Genomic DNA, 11846 nt, shown 5'->3' with positions numbered 1-11846 from the left:
TCTCTCTCTCTCTCTCTCTCTCTCTCTCTCTCTCTCTCTCTCTCTCTCTCTCTGTCTCTGTCTCTCCTTTCTTCCTCCCTTTCCTCCCTCTCTCTTCCATCCAGTTGAAGATGTGAGGGCTCCTGCCATCAAGAGCTGCTCACGGAGGCCAAAACAATGGAGCCACTTGAGCTTGGACTTTCAACTCCCCAACTGTGAGCTTAATAAACTTGTTTAGTGGGATACATTGGATTTGTTGCAGAAATGCAAAGACTTTCCCATGTGCAGGCCATTGCTAGCCACACAGGCCCTTTGTCCAGATTCTTTTTTTTTTTTAATGAATTAAAATATTTTTTATTAGATATTTTCTTCATTTACATGTCATATGATTTCTCCTTTCCCAGTTTCCCCTCCAAAAAACAAACAAACAAACAAACAAAAACAAGGACAAACCCCTGTTGCCTCCCCCCTCCCCATGCCTGCCACTTCACCTTCTCCCACTTATTGGCCCTGGCATTCCCCTGCACTGGGGCACAGAATCTTCACAGGGCCGAGGTCCTCTCCTCCTATTGATGATCGCTTTTGTCCAGATTCTAAAACAAGGAACATCTCCCTCAAGACATTCTTCTTCCATCAGCCATAAAAGTGCACAAACACATTTTATGAAAGCAAGTGTGATGGTTTGTATATGTTTGCCCTAGGAAGTGACATTATTGGGAGATGTGGCCTTGTTGGAATACGTGTGTCACTATGAGCATGGGCTTTAGTACCCTAGTACTAGCTGTCTGGAAGTCAGTCTTCTCTTAGAGGCCTGCAGATGAAGATGTAGACCTCTCAGCTCCTCCTGCACCATGCCTGCCTGGATGCTGCCATGCTCCCACCTTGCTGACACTGGACTGAAACTCTGAACCTGTCAGCCAGCCCCAATCAGATATTGTCCTTATAGAAGTTACCTTAGTCATGGTGTCTGTTCACAGCAGTAAAACCCTAGCTAAGACAGCAAGCAAATTCACTAACCACGAAATTATCTGAGTAGTCAAATTTATAATATCTAATATACTTAGACACTTTAGATGTGTTTCTCTTCGCAGTTCCCAGCCTACCCTACTGTGTGAGGTATAGAACAAAAAAAAAAAATTAAGAGAATCTGTATTTGCTTTTAGCTGAATGGAGAATTCCCATGAACTGGAGAACCTTCTAACTACAAAAAGGTGCTGTGTGACTTGAACACTGGTCTATGCTGAGGCCATTCATAAAGTGCGCTTACATGGACAAAATCCCAGTGAAGTTATAGCGACTGACGAGTGTCTCATGGCTGTAAAGAACTCCCCAGAGGGTCCATCCTCAGCTGCCCAAGGCTTCATTCTTTTACCAGGTGAACTGAAAGATAATCTTAAGATTAGTGTGAAATATGTTTTCTCAAAATTATCCACCACTCATTTGGAATCTGGGGATGTAATTACCACCAAAAGTAAAATTATTTGAATTACATTTCATTCTTATATTAAGCTGCTTGGATCAATGTTCAGTCAAATTCTGGAAGAAAGATATTACAAAATAATAGGGAACATTTCTATTTTCCAGTGTATTCATTGGAAAATTTTCCTATTTATTTGTTTATTTATTTTTATTGTAGTGCTGGGGTTAAAACCCAAGGCTTTGTGTACATAGGGCACAGTGTCAACTATTGAGCTATCTCCCAGATTAATGGATTTTTTTAAAATTTGTTCAAGAATTTCATAAATGTATATAATTTGACCATATCAATCTCTTATGGCCCACTCCCTACTCCCCCTAGACTCCTCCCCAACAAACATCCTCCCCACCTCCTTTGAACCTAGGGAACTGATGAACAGTCCCACCCCTGAAGGAAACTCTCTTCGCTTCCCCAAGCTGCTTATCAACTGCTAAGAGCTCCTCAGGTAGAGAAGAAGAAAGAAGGATGCTTTTGGTTTTGTTTTGAAAGAGCATCTCATGTAGTCCTAGCTACCCTGGATCTCACTATATAGACTACATAAATATTTATTTTTATTTTTTATTTTTATGTGCTTTGGTGTTTGGTCTGCATGTATGTCTGTGTGAGGGAGTCAGATTCCACTGGAACTTAAGTTACAGACAGTTTTCCAGCTGTCAAGTGGGAACTGGGAATTGAACCCAGATCCTCTCGAAGAGCAGCCAGGGCTCTTAACCACTGAGCCATCTCTCCAGCCCATGTTGTTCCTTGCTTTTAGGAGATTTTGCTTTGTCACAAGAGGAGACAGGTTAATATGCAATATGTCCCTAACAGGCAAAGAGCACCTTGATGTCCTTGTGTATGCGAGGCTCTCTTCACTCAGTCCTGCCTCTTGTACTTCTTGGAGCAGGCTGCTGAAGATACAAACAAGCAAGCCCAGACTGAGATCCACCTTCATTCCAGCCAGCAACATTAACGCCAAGAGAAAAGTTGAGCGATAGAGACCTAGGCAAAGTTTGAAAGGCCCAATCACGGAGACCTGATCTGTTCTGTAAGTGGATTAATCTGGATTAAAAGCACACTCTGCATCAATTATAGAAAGCTATCTCATGAATACAAATTATTTTTAAACACCTAGAACCCTGGGACAAATGGAATTGAGAGGGGATGATGCTATTGTAAAAATAAGCATCAGAGAGATGATTTTAAAAGCATTTTCTGAAGCTGGAGAGATGGTTCAGTGGTTAAGAGTGCCTATTGCTCTTGCAGAAGACCCAGGTTCAATTCCCAGTACCCATAACGAGATACACAACTATCCAGTTAGACCATGATCTTCATGGGCTCCTGTGTGCACGTGGTCCACATACACACAGTTGAGCATAGACGCACAAAATTAAATGATATTTTGCATTGTATGGGCATTGTGCATACATATCTATGCATGGGGGTTATTTAATGACAGAGTTCCAGCATCTTGATATCACAGTTTTGCTTTGATCCTGGGGACAATTGTCCATTGCCACTATATCCATCTGTGGGCCTTCTGAACCAGGCTCAGCTTTCTAGGTGAGCCCTGGACCTCAGAAGGAACAAAAAGAATAAAACTTTAACTGAAGAGTACATCCTACAGAGTGCTTAGAGAGAAAATTTGTGGCTCATCAACTTATGGAAATTTTGGGACCATTAAATGCTTACAGTTTTTCTTTTTCCTTTTACCTTTTTTTTTTTACGACATGCAATTTACATATGCAATGTACAAATTAAGTAAGGCAGTTAATTGGTAACAACTTGGGTTTATTACATCTGTGTAGGGCACCCAAGGAAGGCCCGGTGGGAGATTGCAAATTTGATTCTTTTTCAGACCTGCTGCTTCATCCTACCAGGTGTTGGTTTGCAGGAACCCACACAAGTCAGGTCGAGAAAGCCGGGAACACCTAAGTTCGCTCGGGTCCTCGCAGCTGCTGACTTCCAAGAGACAGACCCTGATGATCTGCTTGGATGTCTAAGAACCACTCAGGAGCTGCCAGTAGTGCTGCACACCTTTAATCCCAGCACTTGGAGGCAGAGGCAGGCGGATTTCTGAATTCACTCTGTAGACTAAGCCAGCCTAGTTCCTGAGTTCCAGGACAGCTAGGGCTACACAGAGAAACCCTGTCTCGAAAAAACAAAACAAAACAAAACAAACAAACAAAAACCACTCAGGAAATGAGATCCATGGATTGTATGCCGGGGACCTGCAGTAGATGACCCAATCCATATCCTAATCGCTTTGAGAAACATCTGTGACCAAATCCCGAAATAAAGATCTTCTTGCACTTAGATTGTCTCCACCTTAGGTTTTTATCTACTCCTGGCTGTTTTTAAGTTACCTTACTTATCTTGTGTTTTGCTTCCCTCACAAACTTGAAATTCATAAGAAAACCGAAACAAAACCAAAAACGAAAAGCCCCCAGAACAAGACAGAAACTCTAATCATTCCTTTCATACCGAGTCTCTGAATTGGTCTGTTCAAATCTTCATAAACTTTCCTGAGAGCTAGCTGTAAACACAGCCTTCCACACATTGTTCGGAAGCCTTCGTTGCTGGAGCCAATGCTGCCACGTGGACAGCAGGGGGCAATAGCACACTAAGAATGCAGGAATCGTCCCAGGCTGTGCGGAACGCTGTAGAAGGGTTTGCTCTGTCTGGTCTGTGTTAGAGCGATGAGCTCAGCTCGGATGAAGGCTTTTGTTTTGTGTCCTATTTTACAAAGCACGGTTCAGTTTTCCATACCAATTGTGACTTAGGCGGATTTCACTGTGACAGCTAGGCTCAAGAAAACGAAACGTAAAGACGAAAATGGAAAAGGGAAAGAGGAAGTTCAAATGTTTCAAATAGACTACATAGAGAAGGCAGAAGTAATCCCCCTCCCTGTAGAGATTCAAAGTTTGTCCCTTTGCTGTTACCATCCTTCATTCTGCCCTTCTGTTTACAGATTAAACTCATCCTTGCTTTCTCTCATTTCCTGCTACTTTCTTTGCCGTGCAGTTTTCCATTTTGTTTGCTATGGATTTGTGTTTTTAAAAGATAAAGCTGTTTTAAACCAAATAGCTTCAAAAGATCCTATCCATTTCTGAGTATAGAGAGTGGATGTTTTGTGCCTTTTGAATACTCGTTAGCCAAGGTACTTTTCATTGATGTATATGTTGCAACAACAAAAATGTCCCCTGTAGCCATAAAGCTTCAGATAAACAAGCCCAAAGCTATCTCTGAGATCTTTATCTGAAGACCTGGATGTGGAATACAAAGTTCACATTGAACATCAGAGACCTGAAGACCATTATAGTCAAGGATCATTGCGATGGAATGGGCTTGGAAGGGTAAAAAGGTGCTAAGGCGTCCAAGCGTGGGTATTCTTGCTGATGCAGGGCCTCTGCCCACGCTGTTCCAGGAACATTCTTGCCTCATTTATCCAAACGACTCATTCCTTCACCCATCTGAAGTATTTGTGCATTTAAATCACATTCTGGGTGGCTTTCCCAACCACTTACATAAAAGGGATGATCAACTCCCTCCTCAGCCTTTCTTATTTAACTTTGTCCACTTTTCTCAACAATAATAATGGCTACCAAATGGCACGTTAGAGATTTAAATATTATAAGTTAGACAAGTGGGACAGAATCTGTCAGTTAATGGTTTCACTCTCTAGAAAAAGGGAAAACTAGGATTGATCCCAATAAACTACAACCCTGCCACACACAAAAGACAACAACAAAAGTTAAGAGTAAGTCAGGAATGATGAGAATTTCAGAAAGAAAAAAAAAGATGTATGACAGGCGAAATATAGCAAGAAAATGCTTATAAAAAAAGAACTGAGATTTTCTTAAATAAAAAAAATGAGAAACTCAGACCCCCAAACCATCTAAATAGAGCACATCTTATTTTTCCACAATTTGTGTTTTGTGGTTAAAAAAAATTATGAAAGATTATATAGCCCATAATCTGGCAACTATGTTCATATAGGAAGAATTACAATTAATTTAGGGAAAAATGAAATACATAAATAATAATAGTATGTAGCACAATCTCAATCCAGCTGAAATTTAACGATTATTTATTAAAATTGCCTAGAATTTACATTCATAGGCAAAAATAGGCATATCTTGGTAAAGTATATGAAGAAATATAACACAAAAATATTTTTGATTAATGATATTATAAAACCAAAATCACAGCCATCAAAATGCAATAAAAAAACCTTGCCTTTAAATTTTCAATTTTTCTATTAAATGAAGCTTAGACAAAGGGAAATGTCAGTTGATACTGAGAATTTCTAGAAAAAAACCCACAATAGTCTTTAAGAACCAGCTGAAAAAATGTTCGGAATAAAAATGAGAGATGTAGATATCTATATCAATAAAAACTAGAAACTGAAATAAATACATTTCAGTAGGAGAGGATTTACCTGCAGTGGCTTGCAGTGAGGTGCCAGGCTGGATTGAGAAGAAAGGGGGACCTCCCCTTTCTCAGAGGGGAAGGGGAATAGGAGGTGGAGGAGCCATGAGAGGGGGCACTGGGAAGAGGGGGGCGGCAATCAGGATGCAAAGTGAGTAAATTAATGGAAAAAGAAACAAATAAGTTAGATATTCCACTCAAAATAATATATTTAAAAATGATAGTGGGGGTTTCCCACAGCTTGTATTTAATTTTATTTTTAACTAAGCAATGTAAAACAAATCCTAATAGATTAACGACATTTGGCATTTTACTATGGAAAGGCAAATCATCATACAATTCAGTAATTCATCCTTTTCAACATGAAAGAGAAGAGGTGAAATAAAATATCAAGTAAGTAAATATCCTATCATCTTTCACTTAGAAGTTCATGATTATCACAAATTTGTTTTTATTTTTCGCTCTTAAAAAATACTTTTGTGGAATGTAAAACTTCCAAATGTTTTGTGGAAGAGTAAGAAGCCATGCTAAGCCATGAACATTCTGAAGCTCAGAGATCAGATCCTCCAGATGACATCTACCTCAGAAGCTGTAAGGATTCCCTGGGCCACGGTTGGGTCTGGAGCAGTACTGTAGAGAACCACACTGGAATGGGCCTGGGAGCTCTGTAGCAGGAAGGAAGGACACTATCAAGACCCTTGAAGCTGTGTCAGGTGAGCGGAAGCAGAAAAGCCAAGGAAGAGCAACCTGAGCATCAATGAATAATGACTACAATTGCATAAAAGAGTAACAAATTAAATATAACAGCAAGATATAAAGTTACATGTAGAAATTATGGTCATGTTTGGATCAACAAGCAATCATGGGGAAGAAGAGACTGGACTGGGGCTGTTTTACAATGCAGACATAGAAGGAACTAGCCTAGGAATAAATTAAGCAAGACATCTTATATGGGAAACACTAGAAAGTCTTGCTGAATGTCACGAAACTGGGTTTTAAGTAAAAGGAAAAATAAATCCTGTTCTCCAATAGGAAAGCACATCAAATTATTCTCCATTTCTCTAAAAGTATTTTAATGAAGCTCTGTTCTATAGTTTATATGGGAAAAATATAATATAAAAGCAAGCTGTAATAAAGCAGGCCTAACCCTTTCAGACATTGCAATCGGCTGTACAGACTATAATTAAAACGGATACATTTCAAATATGACAATATGGAATGAATGTGGAAAAGAAAAACCATAGATCAGGACCCATGTACAATGTAGAAATTAACATAGGTGGCATCTCACATGTCTAGAAATGGAGAGGAAAGGGAATTTTATAAAATCAGCTTCTTAGGATAGGTAGTTCGTCACTTGAAAGCAGGAAATCATCTAGGTAGAATTTCCACCAGACTTACCAATATGCAGAAACAGCCAAAATAGAGAAAGTGAAGGACATTCTGGAAGGACATCCACCCTAGTCAATGTCAAGAAAACAGCAAATAAGAGAGGGTGGAGAACTGAACTAAACGGAAAGAAACCAGATAACTGACATCTAAATGTATTAGGTGATCAACTTAATCCTAGATTTAAATTGTACTAACCAACGATAAAGTAAAAAAGAATTTTTTTGGAACAACTGAGGAAATTAAATCATATTAACTCTATCAGATAGAGGCTACATTTCCTGACTCCTGCTGTATTTTAAGCCTGTGGGATAGTAGTCAAATACCGGCACATACTTAGCAGAATTTTTGTTTCCCGGAATCGGGGAGATAGGAGTGGAGATTGAAGCCACCACCCAGACACTAGCAATCAGGAATGCTGCAAAATACTAAGTCACTACAGTTTATAGACACATAGCATGATCACCCAGTCCAAATCTCCACCATCACCCGTGCTTGAGAAACCCCGATGGAGAAAAATCGCTTATTCTGAGAAACGAGGTTGAAGCACAGGATCTTGCCGCTTATTTGGGTCTAATGTGGATGTGATTTCTCGGGGAGGGTAGACACTGTTTACAACTATTTCAGAATCCGGTGTGTGTTCTTCCGCCCACAAGCACCAGCAGCGACCGGTTCTTAGCCGCAGCTCAGCCAGCCGCCCAGGTGGGCGTGGCCTGCGCTGTGGGCGTGGCTTGCGGTGGGCTGGACGTGGACCGGCATCGCGCGTGCGTAGAGCTGTCAGCCGCACCCACGCCGCGCTTCTACCAAAGTTGCAAAGCAAAGCAACCGGCAGACCTGTCAGAACGGTGAAGATCCCGGCGACCGGAGAAAGGCGAAACCGCTTCGCGTGGGCTGCCCGGAGTGGCATCGAGCCTTGTTCGAATCCGAAGAGGTTCCCGCTACTCTAAGCCGGCTGAAGTGATGCGAGTCTCCTCCTCGTGTCCCACCCGGACTGCATCCTGACACCGAGTGGACTCCGCCCCAAGAGTGCAAGCATCCTGAACGTTCCGGTTATCCTGGGCTGCTGAAGGCATCCGGCCACACCCCGCTCTTCGCCGGTCCCTCGCTAGCCAACGCCAGCCCAGGTAAAAAACAAAAAAAAACAAAAAACCTTTACCTGCCTTAAGATTCCTCTGGAGAGTCTCCGATTAGAGAGTTACCATTTCTGTGGCCACCCCTACTCTCCGCGTGAAGAGCGAAATCTGTCACGTACTCATCTTTCACAACCTTGTATAAGAGGAGGAAACACCCACTCACGGCCGCGGGCCTTACACGCTTGCAGATTTGCGATGGCAGGCAAATTCTTCCCTTTCTGGGAGCCTGCCTGCACCACCGCTCCTCTGGTGCTTGCAGAAAGGATCCAGATTCTGTAAGGATGCCCAGGCTTCTCTTGCACAGGTTCTGAACACCATCCCGCGGGATCCCACGCTCCTATTTGCTCCTTCTCCCAGGGCTGGTTACCAGTCAAGACCACCAGGAACTTCTTTAGAACAGTAGCCAAACCGGCCACCCTTTTATTCTGAAATAAGTCACTTTCCGTGGGTAGTAAAGTCCAGCATTTTGGATAAATTGGCTTAGTGTAAAAAGGTAAACTATAGTATTTTAATAATTTCTCTTTTGTTGTGATATGTCTAGTGTGATCATTTAAAACATACTGAAAAGTGTATAGAAGAATGTTGAAATTCTATGTAATCCCAACAAACTTAAAACAACTTGAAAATCTTTATGTATGCATTTAACCTTTTTTTTCAGTGCTTACTTGGTAAGACCACTTACTGAACAACTTAGGTTGTTGAAGCTGTTTAACATTTGTTGAAAATCAGCACAGAATATAGTATGCCAATTACAAATCCAGTTCAGCACTTAAACAAACATTCTCTGGCAACAGTCTAGATGATATAATCTAGTAAAAAGCCTCCTTCATCGCAGTCTGTAACAAAGATAGCACAGTCAACCCTAAATATAGACACTGCCTTAGCCTTATATATTCTAGAATTGTTCTGCCATAATAGTTATTTATCAAATAGTCTGTAATCCCCTACTCTTTTCATTCCTCGCTGTATTTGAGTTTATGCATGTTGTTTCATGCAATGAGTCTTTTAAAAATATTCTTTTACTCTTATGTTGTATGGCCTCCAGTGTTTTGGACATACACAAAATATTTTATTAATAATTAATAACTAGTGATATATAGTTCAAGTCACACAATTCATCCATTTAAAGTATGTGATTATTTTTTTTTTTATATTCACTTTGTGGGACCATTACTATCATGTCAAATTGTACATCATTTTCACCGCTTGAAAAGGATTACCCTCAAAAGATACCCACTATCCCTTCAGCCCCAAACAGCCAACAATCTTGCCTATAGACCTGCCTATTGGGATCATTTTCTAAAAGTTCAATCGTGTAGTAAGGAAGGAATGTGTGACTAATCTCCCACAGTGATACTGTACATTTATTTCCAGATGTAGTATCCTTACAAATAATGCTCCCGTGAGTAAATATTAATCTTACCTTTTGTCACATGGATACACCTCTCTTAAGATATATATGCCTGCATGTTGAATAGCTCTAACAGTGCTTACAGTTGGAGTTACAGTGCAAGCTTTTCAAATGGACTGTTACACGAGCCTGGTCTGATAGGAATTCTCAGTATTCCACCTTCACCAACATTGGGTGGTTGTATAGAGTTAATTTACCAAAACCTCTGCTGACTGGTGACAGAATCGTGCCATTGTTAGCCACTAATATATTCTCTTTAGTAAAGGGCTGTTTGGTTATGTCTATTGGTTGCCAGTTAAACTTGACTTCAAACTTATACATCCTGGCTGTTTTCCACCACCAAATGCATTTTTCTCCTCTATAATTTGTATTTTAACTCTCTCATTGTTAGATTATTATAAATGTGTAGTTTTTCCCCCCCAAGGTAAGTTAGTACCTTGGCTAACCTATAAATAATTATTTCTTACCCACAAGGTCACAAGGATGTCCACCTATATCACCCTCTTATAAGTGAGTGTTTGATGTACTACCTAAAATTAATTTGAGGTCTTGTGTAAGTTTCTTTTTAATTTGATTACCTAATTGACATAAATCTTCCTTTCCTGGGTTTGGTCCTCAGCTCTGGAAAGAAAGAAATGGAAACTTCTCTCACAATTCTACACTATCACCTGATTACAGATCAAAAGAAACAGATTTATAAAAGCTGGGATTAGTAGAAAAGGAATGTAGAATACCATGGCGAGTATCATAAATGGTTTTAGTAAGGGTTGATTTCAGAGGTGAAGACAGAGAATTTCAAGAGAAATACAAATAGTATGGAAAGAATGGAATGAAAATCCTAGAACTGAGAAAATAACAGGAACCATCAGAGATTATCAGTGTTAGTACATGGGACATACTTAACTAAACTTAGAATTTTTCTGAAGTTAATGTATATTGAGAAAAATGTTGTTGAAGAATAGCCAGGATTTGGGTAACTTACAAAATAGTATAAGGCACCCTAACACACGTGACATTCCCTGAAGGGAAGGACACAGTGTAAGGAACAGGAAGCTATTTGAGAAGGAAATAGCCAATTTCTGAATTTTAATAAATTCATTTTGTCCACAGTGACTACCTGTTTACAACTGAGAACTGATCCAGATACCAAGTTTGCTGTTAGAGGAGTTAACTGTTATAATAAATAATTTTAAAGTTTTATGTCCGTTTAAATGAGTAAGAAGCCATTTTTAAAAGAACAGTAGGTGGAAAATTACTTTGCTGAGTTGAGTCGTGCTGTGTGTGGCTGTCCTTTAGTGTCAGCCTGGCCTACCCACCAGGCCCACACCGTCACACCAATCTTGACAGTGTCAAAATGTCTTCCCAGGCATTCGTAGCATCTCTGTGCACGCACACTGTGGCCCTGCATTGGCTGAGATCCGCTCTCACGCAGTCTGCCTCTGACTCCTATTCATGCCCTTTCCACTCACCTCTTTCAGTGCTTAAGCCTCAAACCACACCGGCATCCCTCCGGCTCAGAGCTCCCAGGATTGAGTCTCCCTTCCCCAAAAGCTCCTCCTCCAGATAGCCTCTGGCTGCCTTTTTTTCTTCTTCTCGTTTTTGTTAAAATACTATTTTCTCTGTGAGGCCAGAGATGAAAAGAAACAAAAACAAATATTCTCCCTGTGTATGCATTAATTTGCTGGGCCTGCCACAGCTGATACACAGACTAAATGGCCTGTGTAAGAGAAACATCTTGGTTGTGGAGATTAAAAGTTTACAGTCAAGGTGCTGGTAAGTTTAAGTTCTCCTGAGGCCTTTTTGCTGTGTGCTTGAGCAACCCCGGTATCTGAGTCCAGACTTCTTCTTAGCCAGGATGTGAGTTAGACGATGGTCTACCCTAAGGTACTCCTTTTAATCTTTTCTTTAAGTCTCACCTCCAGGGTCTGGACAGATGGCCCAGGAGTTAAGAGCACTTGTAGTTCTTACAGAGGACCAAAGCTTGGTTCCTGGGACCCATACCAGACGGCTCACAACTTCTTTTTTTTTTTTTCTTTTTTTTTTTTTT

The 11846-nt window shown here is 40.5% G+C and overlaps 2 long non-coding RNA genes across 3 annotated transcripts in view; one reads left to right on the top strand and one right to left on the bottom strand.

The window, feature by feature from the left end:
- Nucleotides 1-6483: 6483 nt before the first annotated feature.
- LOC116085980 lies at nucleotides 6484-8108 on the bottom strand. Its single transcript, XR_004116775.1, has 3 exons — nucleotides 7722-8108; nucleotides 7268-7326; nucleotides 6484-6531 (listed from the first exon to the last, which is right to left on the bottom strand). It is a non-coding gene; the product is annotated as an uncharacterized LOC116085980 (long non-coding RNA).
- The window catches only part of LOC116085979, a 10121-nt gene continuing 6231 nt past the window's right edge, over nucleotides 7957-11846 (top strand). The window contains exon 1 of one of the 2 annotated variants that reach the window (XR_004116773.1): nucleotides 7957-8881. This is a non-coding gene — a long non-coding RNA (uncharacterized LOC116085979). The remainder of the gene's footprint in view (nucleotides 8882-11846) is intronic. The other variant, XR_004116774.1, reaches the window with a different exon arrangement.

The sequence above is a fragment of the Mastomys coucha genome, unplaced genomic scaffold (assembly GCF_008632895.1).
Source record: "Mastomys coucha isolate ucsf_1 unplaced genomic scaffold, UCSF_Mcou_1 pScaffold12, whole genome shotgun sequence".
Taxonomy (NCBI): domain Eukaryota; kingdom Metazoa; phylum Chordata; class Mammalia; order Rodentia; family Muridae; genus Mastomys; species Mastomys coucha.
The sequence above is the reverse complement of the archived record's forward strand: the minus strand, read 5'-3'. Positions and strand labels throughout refer to the sequence as shown.